The sequence below is a fragment of the Pan troglodytes genome, chromosome 5, assembly GCF_028858775.2.
Source record: "Pan troglodytes isolate AG18354 chromosome 5, NHGRI_mPanTro3-v2.0_pri, whole genome shotgun sequence".
Lineage (NCBI taxonomy): Eukaryota > Metazoa > Chordata > Mammalia > Primates > Hominidae > Pan > Pan troglodytes.
Window position 1 is genome coordinate 32,255,419 of NC_072403.2, and position 18,572 is coordinate 32,273,990.

The 18,572-nt window shown below is 41.5% G+C and overlaps 2 non-coding genes across 2 annotated transcripts; one reads left to right on the plus strand and one right to left on the minus strand.

The window, feature by feature from the left end:
• Positions 1-11,786: 11,786 nt before the first annotated feature.
• TRNAR-UCG (transfer RNA arginine (anticodon UCG)) lies at positions 11,787-11,859 on the plus strand. The gene has a single exon. It is a non-coding gene; the product is annotated as a tRNA-Arg (tRNA).
• A 5,745-nt stretch (positions 11,860-17,604) lies between these two features.
• Positions 17,605-17,686, minus strand: TRNAS-GCU (transfer RNA serine (anticodon GCU)). The gene has a single exon. It is a non-coding gene; the product is annotated as a tRNA-Ser (tRNA).
• Between the last annotated feature and the right edge of the window lie 886 nt (positions 17,687-18,572).

An 18,572-nucleotide genomic window follows, 5' to 3' on the forward strand; every position in this document is an offset into this window, starting at 1 on the left:
TAAAGAACATGTTTTAAAAATAAAAACAAAAAAGATTCATTATAGCACAGGATACAATGCAAGAAAAGCAGAAAAATTATGTATATACACAGGTAAATGTGGCTGTTACTATAGGACTGAATGAAGGAGGATGAACACAGAAATGAAGACAAAGACAAAAGGATTTGTTTAAAAGAAGGGGTCAGGGGGCTCCTAGCTTCTAGAGAACAAGGGCACTGAGCTTCTACAGCCCTTCGTATTTATTAGGTAGAGTGAACAAGGAGGAAGGGGTAACTGTCGGTCAGCTACTGGATTTATCACAGGCTGACGATTGCTTTCTTTGTTCAACAGACTCTAGATATTCCTATAGATACCTTAAGGAACACGGTGCCTGGGACATGATTGCTCTCAGCATTCCTTCTAGTGGCAGATGCACTTGTCAGTTTGCCAGCATGCTGCTTTCATGAGAACAGTTTGCTGTTTGCTCATATAGCCTCCAGTGGTATATTGAGTTGGTCACGTCCCTCATTCCTTTGGCCTCCAACATCTCCCCCTTTTTGTTTTTGCATTAATTGAATAAAGGCAATTCCAGACTGCAGCTTTCAATTGCCAGTTGGTGGTCCAGCCGATTTTACAGACCATGAACAGAAAACAGAGACACAATAACATTATTCCTATAATTATAAAAGAGACATTGAGGTGCTGTTTAAAGTAGGTCCAAGGGTTAAGCTTCTCTACACCTTGCTGGAATTAGCTCCAAGCTTCTAAAGAGGGCTGATACTCTTAAGTTTGCCTATTCAAATCAAGAATTTTACTCTGTAAATCATTAATATCAAAAGTAACATTGGATGTAAAAGCCCCCTGCAAATGGGCCTTTACAAGTCTCCATGGATATTCACTTTGATTATATTACACAAATTAGTTACACAAATATAAGTATGGTTAAAATGACAATGCAATTGCTGCTGCAACTGCAAACATTGTATTTGTTCTCCTAGCCACAGGACAGTAGTCTTTAACATTGCCACCTCTGTTTGTATTTTGGTGTTAATTTTATTTTGAAGCATCCGTGCCTGGTTGGCCATACGCGTCCAATTTTTCACATATTCAGCTGTTTGAATAGAGCTGTGCAGTGCTACTGAGGACACTACAATAGAGGTTATTAGTGTAACTAGGGAGACTGTAGCAAAAATTACCATGCCTAAGGCTCTACAAGCACAGTGAGTGAGCTGAGTAAGAAGGAGTTGTACAAAATATAAAGCCGGGATAGCCACCCAAGGCTCAAACAAATTGACAGGAATCCATAATCTGGGAATGTGACCCGGAATTATTAAGGTGGATATGTTGTGTGTTTGTATCGTGCTATGATTTATGCAGTGATACAGTTGACAGGACTCACAAGTCAAATGGGTGACGTTTACCTGGAGTTGGTCCTTTTTAGCCGCCAGAAAGATACAGGGATTAAAAACACAAATTGTAAATTGAGTGGTAATATTTCTTACAAAGGTAACATTAAAACTGTGTTGAGTCCTATTACTATTATTGGATAGTGTCCTGACCCAGATGCTGCCATTCATAAATGGGAGTGCTAACTTCCATATCGACTGCTGAATTGGGCCCCTCTTTCCTTGATGACGCCACTGAGGCAAAGACGGACTAAAGCCTGTTCCATGCCGAGCCAGTTGCGTGGCAGATTAGGATTGAATCCCAATGCGATATAGCGAAGAAATGTTAAATGTTCACCACCAGTGGCAGCGAAGTTTGTTCCATGAGGTCTGATTCTCATCTCTCCCAAATGACCACAGGGACCCCAGTCAATAATGTCTCCCATTAACATAGACTTGTCTAGCTAAGGGGTCAAGACACTGGATCCAAGGAGGGGGGGTGAGAATTATTGAAGGGAGCCCATTCTGTATAATCAATACAATTTGGACGATGGGGCTGGGAGAGATTAGTAAATCCACCAGTAATATTATTAGAGCTAAGGCCTAATAGGTACATAATGTTTCCATGGTGACTCAACCATGCCTGGGATTGGACTGCAAGGCAACTGCCATTGAGCGATGTATCCTTGGTGATGCATAAAGGGAGTCCCTCCAATGGGGCACTGTAGTTGATACTATTGTTCTGAGAGTCTAATAGTTCTGTGTCAGGGGGAGTTAGGGGTCCTGGGGTCCATGCTCCCTGATCACGATATACTTCAGGAGGAGTGTCACTCCAGAGTACAGGTCGCACTACTCAGGGGTTAGGAACATATGCCCAACATGTTTTTGCTTCTACACAGGGGAAACATACCACACAGGACACTACAGCTAGTATGGCCAAGAACATTGATTCAGGGGTTTTTGCCTGACCCTGGCACTCCAGCATTTTCTCAGCTTCCTGCATGGTTTTCTTGATCTGTCCCCATGTTATGAGGGTGGATGTCAATGTGACTCCAGTCGGCCCTTGTTCCATCTTTGCATTCAGATTCAACTGGCCTATGGCTTGTACTGGGGGAACCGGGCCCATGGTTGCGATCCACGGATCCCTCCAGTCTCCTGTTCCATGGTTGCACGTACCTGGAGGGCACCTACACAGTTTGTCCATCTCCTGTAAAAACACAAGCATACCCTCATCCCCACATCAGCAAATCCACTGGGCCTTTCCATTGTCCTTCTTCTGGGGATTTCCATAACACCTTTGGATAAACTTGCCTCTTTCCCTCTAACACTTGCCAATGTTGTTCTGCTAGAGTCTTACCATCCATACCAGGCATCAAAAAATTTAAAGTAAACAACGCTAAATGTAATTTTGTTTAAGGTGGTAGCTGGTCTCCTATTCCCCCTTTTTTTCTCAACATACGCTGTAGTGTTTGATGTGCCCGCTCTATAATGCCTTGTCCTTGGGGATTGTAAGGAATTCCTGTTTCATGAGTGATTGCCCATAACTGTAAAAAATTTTGAAAAGCATGACTAACATAAGCAGGTCCATTGTCAGTTTTTAATTGTTTAGAGACCCCCATATGGGCAAATGACGACAAACAATGCCGTTGGACATGGCCAGCAGTTTCCCCTGTTTGACATGTGGCATGTAACATATTGGAGTAGGTGTCTATAGTCACATGAACATAGCTAAGTTTGCCAAAGGCTGCTGTATGTGCAACATCCATCTGCCAGATTTCATTTGGAGCCAAGCCTCGTGGGTCGCATCCTTCCACAGGTGCAACACCAGGGACATGCTGACAAGTGGGGCAGGCTTGCACAATAGCTTGAGCTTGACTGCAAGGCAGATGGAACATATGAGTAAGGGCAGAGGTGTTTTGATGCAGTAATGCATGGGAAGCTTGGGCTTGTTGGAATACAGAACCAATTAATTTATCTGCTTTATCATTACCTTGAGATAGTGGTCCAGGAAGTTGCGTATGAGAGCGAATAGGGGCAGCACGAGAGAGAATAGCTTGCTGAAGTCTTAGAAACAAATTAAGCAGCTCTGGTTCTAGGGTGCCCTTAATAGTGGCAGTCTCAATGCAACTAGCTGCATTTACAACATAGGCTGAATCACAAACAATATTAATAGGAGATAAAGCCGTGAGCTCTAAAACCTGAATAACTGCGATTAACTCTGAGCATTGAGCTGAAACTCCAGAGATCTTTATTGTTTGAGTATGTTTAGTTGCATAAATAGCTGTGCGGCCTTTGTAAGAGCCATCGGTAAAATATGTCTTTCCACCTGGAATGGGCTTGTGATGGGTAATTACAGGGAGGATAAAAGGGTGAACTTTATAAAATTGCAAAATCTTGTCTGATGGATAATGGTTATCTATTATTCCCACAAAATCTGCAAAAGCAATTTGCCATGCAGTCGACATTTCCCATGCTGCGGCCTGTTGTTGGGAATCCAAGGGAACAATAATTTTATCAGGATCATATCCCGTAAGCATTTTTTACCTATGCCTACCTATTGTTATAAGTTGAGTAATTAAAGAAAGATAAACTTGCAAAGATTTCACTGTCAGGTTGAATAAAAAAAAAAAGCCATTATATTACCATTACAGATTTGTCTATGAATTGGCCTAAAAATCCTGATGGAGAATGGGGTGTAGGAAGAATAAACAAAAGCAAAGGCTTTTGTGGCTTTAGCCGGGAGGCATGTTGTTGCTGAAGGATCTGTTCTACACGCTGTCACTCAGCTTCTGCCTCGTTAGTAAGTTGCCGAGGAGAATCTAATGAAGAATCTCTTTGGAGGGTTTGATAAAGGTGTGTGAGTTGGTAGATGGCAATACCTAGCATCAGGCACAGCCAATTGATATCCCCTAATAATTGTTGGAAGTCATTCAGAGTTTGTACCCTCTCCCTACAGAGAGTTACTTTCTGAGGCCGAACACTTCTTCCAGTAACAATAGTACCTAAGTACTGGTATGGGGAGGTTGTTTGCACCTTGTCAGGAGCTATTTTGAGATTCCATGCAGTCAAGACTCATTTTATTTCCCTGAATAACTGATGTAACATTTGATCTGTAGGAGCGGCCAAAAGAATATCATCCATATAATGAATGATGTAGGCATTGGGAAATATATTGTGAGGCTCCTTTAAAGCTTTTCCTACAAAATGCTGACATAACATAGGACTGTTGAGCATGCCTTGGGCTAAAACTTTCCACTGAGAGCGAGAGACAGGCTCTCTTTGATTAATAGAAGGCACAGAGAAGGCAAATTGAGGCTTATCCTTTTTGTGTAATGGTATATTAAAAAAAAAAAAACAATCTTTAAGACCTATTACTACAAGAGTCCAATCTCTTGGAATGGCTGCTGAGGATGACAGACCTTGCTGTAATGCACCCACTGGTTTAATCTGTGCATTAATAGCTCTCAAATCATGTAGCAGTTGCCATTTTCCTGACATTTTTGGATCACAAATACTGGTGAATTCCAGGGGCTGACTATTCTGTATGTTCTGCTTCCAATTGCTCTCTCACTAGCTGATGGAGTTGCATCAGTTTCTCCTGTGATAGGGGCCATTGATCCACCCACACAGGTTTGTCAGTCAGCCACTCTAGCGGCAAAGCAGTGGGTGGAGGAGAAATACCAATGACCCCCACCAAAAATCTTGATGACCTAGCCCTTTTCTGTTTTGTCCAGTTATTGATATTGGATCAGGGTTTCCCTGCAGGGGCTTTCCTAAGCCTTTTCCACTCTGAATCCCATTTTCTTTAACATTTTAAATCCTGGATTATCAATAGTTTCATTTTTAAGTCTCATGTCCCATGCTGTCAGTAAATCTCGGCCCCATAGATTAACAGCTATATTTGCAACATAAGGTTGAAAAGTACATGACTGTCCATGTGGTCTGAGACAGGATAAAATCTCAGCACTCCATTGAACACTTTGAGCTTTCCTAGTCCCACTAGGGATGTAGAAGTTAATTGCAGGGGTCAAGATGGTGGGCCAATAGTGTTTGGATATTACTAACACATCAGCTCCCGTATCCATAAGCCCATAGAACTTATTTCCTTTAATTTGCACTGTACAGGTGGGTCGATTAAATGCTATGGGTTGTGATAGATAAATTTACCGCCTAGTTGTACTTCCAAATCCTTGATTCCCTCGTTTTTCCTTTCATGGGGAAGAGTGCAACTTGCAGGGAATAAGCAATAGTTGAGCAGTATATTCTCCCAGTTCAAAAACCCAAAGATCTTGTGACATTACTACTACTTGAATTTCTCCTTCATAATCACAGTGAACAACTCCGGGGACCATGGTAATGCCCTGTAAGTTAAGACGGCTTTTGCCCAAAATTAATCCCATATATCCTGTTGGCAAAGGTCCCCAAATACCAGTGGGAATCTTTGTGGGTTTGTCTCCTCCAACAAATGTAACCCGTTCTCTGACTGGAAGATCTAATCCTGTGCTTCTGGGTGTTCCTGGGGAGAGGGAATCAATGTTCTTCTGGGAACCCATCCCTGAAATGGGGCTGTGGCCTGGATGGGGAATGCCCTCATTGTTTGAGGGACCCGGATCCAGGCCCCCTTCTCGTTTCCCGACAGGGGGGTGCTATTCTGATGAAATTTTGAGTGGCATTGATTAACCCAATGATTTCCTTTATTACAACGAGTGAAAAGTCCTGGCATTTTTTCTGTCTGGGGGAACTGCATTATAAGATCCTCTCTGCCCAGAGGTCTGATGGCATTCTTTTTTGAAATGTCCAATTTTTCCACAATTATAACATTTTCCTACTTTAGGGCTTGACCCTTGGCCCTTTCTAGATTTGTTACTACTAAATTAGCCATTGCTTGAGCCAACATTGTAGAATGATGGAGTTCAGTTCCCACATCCTGACAGGCTTTGAGAAATTTTCCTAAGATCTTTGCACACCTCACAGGTGCCAGAGCACGTTTACAATCTGCACTTGCATTTTCAAAAGATAGAGTCAAAGTAAGCATTTCTGCAGCAGCGGTATGAGGAATCTGATGCCTCACTGCCTCTTGTAATCGTACAACAAAATGTGCATAGGACTCCTGCGACCCTTGCATAACTTGTAGAAAAGATTGTACTGGGACTCCTTGCTCTGGAATGGTGTCCCAGGCGCGTTTAGCAGCCAAGGCAGACTGCTTGTAAGCAGTGCCTGGGAGTGTCCATTGTCGCAGCAGATCTGAATAAGGGCCATTACCCAGTTGCATATCCTCTGTAATGTCCCCGTGTCCAGCAGCACGATTCTGTCTAGTCTGGTCTGCACACAGTTCTAGCCAGTTTAAATTCCATGTCAGATATGCACTACCAGACAAACAAGTGTGAGCCAAATGCTTTATATCAAAGGGTGGAAGGCACATAGCACCGAGTACAGATTCTAGCAATCCTAAAGTAAATGGGCTCTGTATTCCATTATTAACTACACTAGCTTTTAATTCCTTCAACAACTTAAACTCTACCGGGGTGTGTTCATAAGTAAACTGCTGTGGATTATTCAGATTGGGCCTTATGGAAATAGGAAAAGCGCAAGGTCCTAGGGGCTCTCCAGCTATGGCAGCAGCGCAGAGAATTCTTTGTGTTGGGGTCTCTTTCTGCTACTGAAGGAGGCGGTATAGATGTTTCTGCTATTGGGGGGATGGTACAGGCCAATTTTCATCCTTTCCTGTTTATCATTTTCTTTTCTTTTTTTTTCTTTTTTTTTTTTTGAGACAGAGTCTGGCTCTGTCACCCAGGCTGGAGTGCAGTGGCATGATCTCAGCTCACTGCAAGCTCCGCCTCCCGGGTTCATGCCATTCTCCTGCCTCAGCCTCCCAAGTAGCTGGGACTACAGGCACCCACCACCACGCCTGGCTAAGTTCCTTGCATTTTTAGTAGAGATGGGGTTTCACTGTGTTAGCCAGGATGGTCTCAAATCTCCTGACCTCACGATCCGCCCGCCTCGGCCTCCCAAAGTACTGGGATTACAGGCGTGAGCCACTGTGCCTGGCCTCCTGTTTATCATTTTCAATGCATGCTGTGGGTGAGACAAAAGATTCTTTCAATTTTTGAGATTCAGAACATGGCTCCTGTGGTCCAGCAGAATAAGAAGGGGACAATGGCAGAAGGACAGTACAGACTAAACCCCAAACAGAGAAAACAGAAGGATCAACTTTGAGACCTTTTTGATGAGCCCGTTTTAATCTGTCTCCTACTGGGTCCCAATTTTCCACATTGAGGGTGCCTGTCTGTGGAAACCATGGGTTATGCATAATAAACTCCTGCAGAAGCTTAGTTAGTGTTTGAGAGCTAACCTGAGCATTAAGCAACTGCACATAATGTTGCTCCTCCATAGACAAATTCTGCCCCATGTTACCCTGATTCAGAAACTTCCCGCTCCCAGTACCTCCTCAGGGCACTGACTTTATATCCTCCTCTGGCTGACTCGTCCTGGGGTTCCTCGTTCATCTGATCAGTTTCACTTTCTCTGCTCCAGCAGACCTTCTTCATTCAAGTCTCTGTTTGGATGCCATTGTGGCTGTTACTGTAGGACTAAACGAAGGAGGACAAATGCAGAAATGAAGACAAAGACAAAAGAATTTGTTTAAAAGAAGGGGTCAGAGGGCTCCTTGCTTCTAGAGAACAAGGGCCCTGAGCTTCTACAGCCCTTCATATTTATTAGGTGGAGTGAACAGGGAGGAAGGGGTAACTGTTGGTCAGCTACTTGATTTATCACAGGCTCACATGATTGCTTTCTTTGTTCAACAGACTCCAGATGTTCCTATAGATAACCTTAAGGAACACGGTGCCTGGGACGTGATTGCCCTCAGCATTCCTTCTGGTGACAGATGCAGTTGTCAGTTTGCCAACATCCTGCTTTCATGAGAACAGTTTGCTGTTTGCTCATATACCCTCCAGTGATATATTGAGTTGGTCACGTCCCTCATTCCTTTGGCCTCCAACAGGTGAAGGCTAAAGAAGGCTTTCTCATCCACCGTCTTCACTGAGGATAGGAAAGCCCTTTCTCTCCAATTGTGAACTGCACGCATGTGTGTAAGCTGTGCTTGCATAGCAAAGTCCACTTGGGCATTAGAGTCAAAGTTGTTAAGGGGAGCTAGTCATAGCTACCACGTGGCCAGCCATGTGGAACCAGACACCAGGCACACATCATGAATCATCATATTTACTTTAAATAATGCTGACAACCTAGTTCATAGTGACACACTACTTGAGATATATAGAATAACATTATTACCCAGTAAGTATGTGAACATTCCAATATTTTAGTAAGGGTCATCACCATGGCACTTATCTACAGAGATAAATGAAAACTAAAACAGGGTTGCTGCATTAATTTTGCCCTGGCAATTGTCTGATTCTAAAATGGTGGCAGGTTTTGAGCCAAAACTTGAATGAGTAAGAACTTGCCATATAGCCGAGAAGAGCACTCTAGCAAAAAGAAATAAATATAAGGAAGCATACTAGTTAAAGGTTTTTAAGGAACTACAAATAATTCAGTGTGATGAAGTATGGAGGTGAGGTCATGTGAGGGAGAGGGATTTGGAAAGAAAAGTGGCTGTGTTCCAATCACCTCCTGTGCACCTGTTGAAAGACAATAAATTCTCCTGCCCTAAATAGTAAGAAGGCTGGACACATGACACTCAACACTGAATAAATGAGACTGGCAGAAATTTATTAGTCATATGTACTCACAGCCTGGAAAAAAGAGGGCACTGCACACCATGCAAGGCCACAGAAGGTTTGCACTCAGGAACAGAATGAACCATTAGGGGCTGTGAGAGGTAGGCTTTGTAGTCATCAGAGGGTTGGGTGACTCCTGGTTCCCTCCAGAGAATGTAGTTGGCTTGCTTTAACAGTTTTAGGGACTGGCAGTGAGACGAAACCCATTAGGTTGAGGCCTGAGTGAGATGCAGCTGGTCTGTCAGATAAGGGAACTGGACAAGTAGGGAACCTTTCCTGCCTGTGGGAGTCATAGCTATCAAGACAGGGGAACTTGTGGATAAGCATTTTTGGGGAGCTCTGTGAGGGTCAAAAATCTCAAGGCAGCAGTTGAAATTTTAGGTCTTACAATACCTAAAATTGGTTTGGAGTTATGGCAGAACAAAAAGGGAAAGAACAGGTCATAAGGGGGTGAGTATACAAGGCAAACACTTGGATTTTATTTTTCAGTGGGCAATAGGAAACCACTGACCAATTGTGAGCAAAGAATATTATTCCAGTTCTCTCCTGAGAAAAAAAAGTCTCTGTCCCATTCCAGGAGGTGCAGCAATCAATCAATCAATCAATAAGGGGGGAAATAAAGGAAAAAAGTCTTTAGAGTTTTCATGTTTATGATCTGGTCCTTGATTGGTTTATTTTTCAGCAAGTCACTTCTTTTCTAACTTGGGAAAGGGAAAGTTTGGGACTGTATATATTTATTTAAATCTGACCACTCCACACTAGTCATCTCCACTTGAATGTTCAATACACAACTTGAAGTAAATGCTGAAACAGATTCTAGATCCCCACCACACACATACACACTCCACTCTCAAAATGCTCTTTCTGAAGTCATTCCTGTCTCAGTAAATGCAAACTGTGTTGTTACAGCAAAAGAAACTGGAGATATATATGACTTTTCTATTTATTTCACACCAATTTAATCACAAACCCTTTAAAAAATACCCAGAATTCAACCACTCCTTGATACTTCTACAAACACTACCCATAATGGTTTATGGGTCATCCAGATATTATAATAGCCTTTCAATCAATCTTCTCCAGGAAGGAGAAAGAGAGAGCAACAAAGATTTTTGCAGAATAGAAGAATATTGTTAAATAATTATCACATTGGCCGGGCGTGGTGGCTCACGCCTGTAATCCCAGTACTTTGGCAGGTCAAGGTGGGAGGATCAGCTCAGGTCAGGAGTTCGAGACCAACCTGGCCAACATAATGAAACCCTGTCTCTACTAAAAATACAAAAATTAGCCAGGCATTGGTGGTGGGCGCCTGTAATCCCAGCTACTTGGGAGGCTGAGGCAGGAGAATCGCTTGAACCTGGAAGGCAGAGGTTTCGGTGAGCCGAGATGGTGCCACTGCACTCCAGCCTAGGCCACAGAGTGAGACTCTGTCTCAAAAATAATATAATAATAATAATAATAATAATAATAATTCTCACATTGAAGATGATTGCAGAATTCGAAAATAAATGAGAAATTCTGCATATTTTTATTGAGCTCCTACTATTTGTCAGTTGTTATTCTATGGATAGGGAAAGAAAGACTATGTAAAAGGCCCAATTTCTATGCACCAGAAGCCGCTATATTTGCTAACCAAGAGAAACCAAGACTTATCGCAAATGAGCCAGGAGAGCCATTATTCCCAGTATCTGGGGTTTAGGAAAATTAAGGAAATGTCTTATATGTAGGCTGTTGACATTATCTTCAAATGAAGTACTTGACTTCACAGAGATTCACTGACAGGCTTGAAAGAAGCCACACAAAATAGAACTTTATATGCCATGATGGGGCCAAGAGCGCTACGGAACATTATAAATTCTATAAATATCTTCTCCATAGTATGATGCTAATGCATTACATTTTCGTGTTGATTCATCTATTAAATGTAAAAATTGTTAATAATAAAAATTTTTGCATTTCTATTTCGTGTTCCTTCACTTCTTAATATATGGGAACCTCAAAAACTGGTAATGGCTCTATTCCGCTCGGCACTCCTGAGAAACCCCAAGGAAAGTATTTTCTTTCCTTTCTAAACAGAACCATACCACGAAAAGTGCTCTGATATCACATTATCACAATCAGAGAAAGTACCAGAACAGCATGGAGAGAGGGTAATTGTCTCCGGGGTCTGCAGATATCCATGCAGGATGGCGAGAAAGACCACGGTGCAGATGTTGCCTTGTGGTAAAACTGCCTTCCAGGTACAGTTTTCTTAACAACTATCTGGGCAGACCCTGCAAGAACCTAGTCTGTAAATGGTGAATGTGGATGAGCATCATAGGGAAGAAACCTTGAGTAAGCTTATTTTAACATATCCTTCGATGCAGACAATATGCAGAATTTTAGCATCTTTTAGATGCCATAAACTCCATTTCTTCTGCCTTGGGAGTCAGAACAAACGACTTTTCTCTCCAAGGAGTAGTCATATTACCACAAGACTAAAATAATTGTCGATACCAACCGTTTATAAATCCCGATTCTGTGGCCCCGAATATCCCACCTAATCTAAAGTTTTCATTTTCTCATTGGCGAAAACACGGGCGCTGTGGATGCCAACACGGGGGGTTGGGGGGGGGGGGTGGGGCGGGTGAAGGGGAAGCTCGTTTTATTTTCTAAGTATTGCAGCAACAACGGACCTGCGAGGGACCACGTGGCCTAATGGATAAGGCGTCTGACTTCGGATCAGAAGATTGAGGGTTCGAATCCCTTCGTGGTTAAGTGGGGTTCGTTTTCGGGCCTGAAAATTTTATTACCCATTTCATTCCAAGAAAAAAATAAATCATACACTCTCTGGGTTTTCTGAATCCTTTTTTTTCTTCCATCTCCTCTCCTTTAAAGGGAAGAAGGAGACATTCTCAAAGGCCTTAGGAGAACAAGTGACAGAGTGAAGAAAGACTGGAAAGTCAAAACTGAAATACAGCCATCTACTATTTTGGAGCTGTCAGGTTCTCCCCAAGTTTGGATTTTAAGCACCTGCGTTTCGGTTTTGTAGGCTTAGATTCAATTCAAGGATTCAATTCCTTGAAAAAAAGAAATTCAGATCTATAAGCCAAGCTGTCTCAAACTGTAGCGTCTCAGACTAATGCCAGGCCCCAGTGGCTAGCACAGTAGGAAACCTGTAGCACTAGGCCAAAAACTCTTCACATTTCTTTTTTAGTCTACATCCGCGTGTACCAAGGAGTTTTGGCAGCTGCTGAAGCCTATGTTACTAGTTCTTACTCTCCATTTTAACTTTTTTGTTGTGAGTGTGTTGCCATCAAAAGGATGAGAATACCTAATATTGAATTTCATATTGCAAAGCAAAAATATAAAGGTAATTAAAATAGTCCAACTGGTTACAGTGTGTGTGTGCAAACAGGAAAAGACAGGGAACACAGCTGTGCAAAATATATAAAAAACATTTTGTATTCCTAAATAACATTTTGTGTGCCTGAATTTAATAATAATTTAGGATTAAGGAAAAGTAATTTCCAATTGCTGACATCATGATGAAACATAAGACATTTGACTCCATCCAGATGAGATCATTGATTCAAATCACATGGAGTCCATAAATGTGTTTCTAGATCAAAGCAAAGAATATTAAAATTAGTAATAATTACCTCTCCCTGTCCCCAGCTTCTTCCATAGCTCTGTTTGATTCTGGTTTCCTCTAGTCATCTGTAGATTCCAAGTTGTATAAAAAATGTGGGGATTGAGCATTGGTTTCCAGACTTTGAAATTTATTGGATTAGAAAGTGTCAATGTCCTAATGTCATGCAAAACCATGTTCTGCCTTGTTAATGGCAAAACCCACCATTTGCACTGGGCATCCTTTTATAAACTAGAAAAAGGATATAATCTCAAAAGAAGAGTAACCTTTTAAAATGAATACAGTGATACTTGAGAATTACATAGCCCACCTTTTTTCTTGATTCTAAGAACAGGAAAAAGCTGCCTCCTCTCTCTCTGATCAGTATGTAACCCTGTGTACCAGAGGATGAACAAGACTTTTTCCAGGGGCCCCACAGCCTCCCTCAAGCATTTAATGAAAGTGGAAATTCTGATGCAAGAATATAAAAATTTGCCTGTCATAACCTTTTCTCTCTTCTTTTTCTTTCTTTCTCTACTGCACTGATAGCAAAGAATACCAAAAGGAGGAGAGAGACTTTCCAGACTGGGAAGTGCCAAAAGGGAGAAAACTGAAAAAGATAGGGAAATCTGTGGACATCCTGAGTCTTAAATGGTCACCGTGATTTAGGAACTTGTCCCAAATCCACCAAATAAAAATATATGCACCCTTTGATGAATGTGTAAGCCTTTGTGCTTTGAGAGTGGGATTCAGAAAATAAATAAATAAATAACATGAAAAACATCTTTTGGAGCTGGATTTAAAAAAAGCAACTGGAAGAAAATAAATCAAGAAGAAAGATTTCTAGATGTGTATCACAAACACTGGGAGTTGGGTCCAGTTGCACAGGGGATTAAGAGATTCATGAATTTAATAGAGTAGCCCCCCTTATTTACAGGAGTTATGTTCCAAGACCCCAGTGGATGCCTGAAACCTTGGATAGTGCTGAACTCTATATACACCATGTTTTTTCCTATACATACACACATATGATAAAGTTTAATTTATAAATTAGGCATTTTAAGAGATTAACAACAATAACTAATAAAACAATTATAACAATCTACATACAGTAATAAAAGTTATATGAATGTGATCTCTCTGTCTCTCAAAATACTTTATTGTACACTACTCACCTATTTTCAGACCTCAGTTGACTATGGGTAACTGAAACCACACAAAGTGAAACCTCGGATAGAAAGGGGACTACTGTAAATGTTTATGGAGCACCTACCCTGTGCCTGCTTCTCTCCCCAGCCACTGTGCTAGGTACTGGGATTCTAGAATATAGGATCTAGCAATCTAGGAACACAGTAACAAAAGTACACAAAAACCCATGTCCTCAAGAGGTTTGGAGTTGAAGGAAGAGAGGAGGAGACAACACAGAAAACACAAAATGAATAAGTAGATTATATAAGTAAATTATACTTTATATTAGAAGAGATATATTCTGAAGGAGTTAAAAACTATGCCCCTCTGGCATAGTGACTATTTTGAGTTAAAGGCACTTGAAAAATAGCAGGTGCAAGAATATCACTCTGACTCTCATTCTGTTTCTTAAAAGCAGAAGATTAAATTCCTCTGTGAAATAAGTCCTCCCTAAACTAGAATGACAGTATCATTCATTCTAGTTTCTAAGGTAACTGAGGCTGAGGGAAATCTGTGTAAACAAATCTTGTTAAATGAGCCTTTATCCTCTCAGCCACTTCTCTACCCAAGTAACTACCTAAGCCCAAGCCCCTTTGCCTTGTTACATTTACATAGTTTACCACTTTGTCTAATTCAGCATGTAAGTGTTCCACTCTCACTGCACTGTAGTATCTTCATTTTCCAATGAAGCCTCTTGTGCCACAGAAAACTATTAAATGAATTTGTATGGTCTTTTTGTATTAATCTGCCTTACATCAATTTAATTCTCAGGTTCAGCTGGAGAAATTGTAGTAAGAATAGAGGTAAAATTTTGCCTCCACTACAGTTCAAAAACATAAAGATTATATTATATATTTTTAAGACATAGGGTCTCACTTTGTCACCCAGGCTGGAATGCAGTGGTGTAATCATGGCTCACTGCAGCCTCAACCACCAATCCTCCTGCCTCAGCCTCTCAAGTAACTAGAACTACAGGTGTGTGCCACCACATCTAGCTAATTTATTTTTTGTAGAGACAGGGTCTCGCTATGTTGCTCAGGCTTATCTTGAACTCTTGGCCTCAAGCAATCCTCCTGCCTCAATTCCCAAAGTACTGGGTTACAGATGTGAGCCACCATGCCCAGCCAAAACCATAAAGATTTTTATTATGACTTGCAAGGAGCAAAGACTATGTGTTTCAGTCAGCTATTGCTCCATTCACACACACACACACACACACACACACACAAATGCTTAAAAACATACAATAAGCATCTGTGTGTGTCAGTTGAAGGTCAATAGCTCTAGGCCAAATTATATGAATGGCTGTACCTTAAGATGTAAGTACACTTCAGCTTACCTCCTTTGCACTTCACAGTAGGAACTCTAGTTAGTTCAAAGCATGTTCTTTCTGGGGCCAAGGGTGAAAAGACAGCAGCTACCCAAGGAAAAATTTTTCTCATGAAGATGGCAGAGGTGCATATGGACACCCAACTATGCAGGCATATTCAAAGGCCCTAATTGACTCATGCCTGCTAACTACACATTGACCAAAGTCATTGTCATGCCCAAGGCCAAAGTCAAAGTGATATGGAAATATACCACATGTCTTTGGGAGGAATTGCAGAGTTGTTAGGCAAAGGGCTGAGATATGGAAAGAAATGAAGAATTTACCAAAACTTACAAATTAACCTATATCTTGAGGAAGAGAAAAACAGCCCCAGTAGCCAGAACATTAACAGCTAGGACTTGGAGTTGCTGGGAGCTGGCCTGGCTCTCACAGCAAAGCTCTGGTCAACTCCTATTGGATATAACCAATCTCAAAAAACACCAACAGGCAAGGACACTTTGTGGCCATTATGACTTGAGATAAAACAAGACAATTCATAATCATGGTGAGTAAAAATAAGAAACAAGGACATCGTCAAATAACAAAAGTAACCAAACATCTCCTCCTTTCTGGCTAATATGTCTACTGCTTCTTTACCAGTTATAGTGAGAATCCTGCTTTATCCTCTTGGTTTGTTTGTTTGTTTGTTTTTGAGACAGAATCTCACTCTGTCACCCAGGCCAGAGTGCAGTGACGCAATCAAGAGTCACTGCAACTTCCTAGATTCAAGCGATCTAGGCTCACCCACCTCCTAGGTTCAAGCAATTCTTGTGCCTCAGCCTCCTGAGTAGCTGGAATTACAGGCATGTGCCACCAAAACCCAGCTAATTTTTGTATTTTTAGTAGAGACGGAGTTTCACCATGCAGGCTCAAACCCTGACCTCATGTGTCTGCCCGCCTCTGCCTCCCAAAGTACTGGGATTACAGGCATGAGCCACCACACCCAGCCTATTCTCTCACTTTCTAGATAAAAATTATTAGGATATACAATCACAAAATTACGGTCAGCTAATGGTTCACCATGGCATTTTGTCTCCCTCTTTGCAACAAACCAACAAATCCAATTTTGCTTGTCTACAGGTGTGTCTCTGGTGGTCTTTGTCAGGAATTTGCCAACAGTCTTGAATTCTGAAACATTAAACATCACAGACATAGAGGCAGCTAACTTTTATGTAACACTTCCCCTTTGTCCACCACTAAACCAGATTAAGGGGAGATGTGTTAAACGTGGAAGACAACAGAGCCTCTGATAAACCACATGAATAAAAAAAAAAAAAGAAAGATTTTTTTTTTAAGTTGAAAAGTTTTGCATGGCATAAGCATAACCAATTTTTCGTGTTTTTTGTTTAGATATGGGATGTTTAGATATGGGCCAAATGGCAGTTTTAAATATTTATTTAGCAAGTTTAGCAGTCTTTTTTGTGTGTGATTTTTATATAACATAAATTTTAATGGTCCTGTGGGCTTCATTATTTAGGAATGACATAGCATATGTAACCAATTCCTTTTTTCTTTCTTTCTTTCTCTCTCTCTCTCTTTTTTTGTTTTTGTTTTTGTTTTTGTTTTTGTTTTTGTTTTTGTTTTAATGCGGGGAGGTTGGGGTTGTGGGGGGGGTGGCGGTCTTGATATATTGCTCAGGTTGGTCTCGAACTCCTGGACTCAAGTGATCCTCCAGTCTCAACCTTCCAAAGTGCAAGGATTGCAGGCGTGTGCCACTGCGCCAGGCCCAATTCCTTATGATTACACATTCATGATGAAAACTGCCAAAACAGCGAAACCAAAACTAAGAAGGAAGTGAGGGCAGTGATGGTTCTTAACCCGGGAGACCCAAGGCACTTGCAAAACGACCACTAGACTCCACCCCTCTAAAGATTTCGATTTAACTGGGTCTAGGGGAGGGGAGGAGACACGAGCATTTTGAGAAATCTCCCCAGTTATGTATAATTAACAACCACCGGATCACAGCTAGATAAGGAGAAATGCTAGGCGCTACTCAGGGGGTTAAGCAAAAAATCAGAGGGTCGGAAATCAGTTTTCAACTACAAGAGTCTTGCGGATCTGGAGCAGCGGTGGATACACCTCTGCCTGCGCGGAGGGAGCAGAGCTAAAATACTGTAATTTTTCGGTCCTTTATAAAATAGAATCAGTAATCATGTTACCAACAGAAGGTTGTTAATGCCAGCACACGTTAGTGTGCTAATACATACTGAAGAATACCTCTCTTAAAGGGAGCTAAAAACACCTAATTCTCAGTGAGCAAACGGGCAGGTCTAGCAGATGATACCTTACTGAGGGGAAACCTTTAAAAAAGCCCCGTTGGCAAGGAAAGCCGAGCGACGAGGATGGGATTCGAACCCACGCGTGCAGAGCACAATGGATTAGCAGTCCATCGCCTTAACCACTCGGCCACCTCGTCACATGGCCGGGCTTCTCGTGATATGTGTAATGTTTCTCTTCTCAACAGTTTCATTTGGCAATTCCTATTCTTTTGTTAAATGTTTTCAGTGACGGAAATAATGGATAAATGGCCCTCTTACTCTCATAAAGGAAGAAAAACTAAAGAGGAGACTGGGAGGGAGGAATAGACCCTAATAAAGATGACAAAGTACACTTTCTAAGGGAAAAATAAGAGAAATTAAAAAGGAAAAACGAATTAGTGACTGCTCCTGTTTTTTAAATCAAATTGGATTTTGTCTTTTTTCTTAGGTCATGTATATGAACACCATCATTAAACCAGGTATGTCTGTTGTTGCATTCCTGGACACTCCCTGGTAGGGATTCCCAGAGGGATGCCTGCCATATGATGGCACTAACGCATCTGCGAAATAACCATTGTCTCTCCTAGAAGCCCAAGTGGGTGACTGGTAAAGTGCTGAAGTGATGGGTTACAGTCAAATTGTGATTGGTTCTGAGTGTCAGACCCTAGATTTTGGACTGTATCTTAAAGAATCGTGGGGCCATCTGAGGGATTTTTGTTTTGTTTTTGCTTATTTTGCACAAAGAAATGTGATGAAAATGATACTTAGTGTTGTCATTTTTATTATCTGTTTGTATTTCATTTAAATTCTAAATTTAAAAAATAAATTTATTTTTATAGAGACAGGGTCTCACTGTGTCACTCTGTTGCACAGGCTACCCTCAAACTCCTAGGCTCAAGCAATCCACCCACCTTGGTTTACCCAAAGTACTGGGATTACAGGCATGAGCCACCGTGTCCAACCTTTCTTTGGTTGTTTCTGATTCATTTCATCACAATCAGAAAAGTCAGTCTGATGCTAATGTTCTGTGAAATTAGGCAAAAC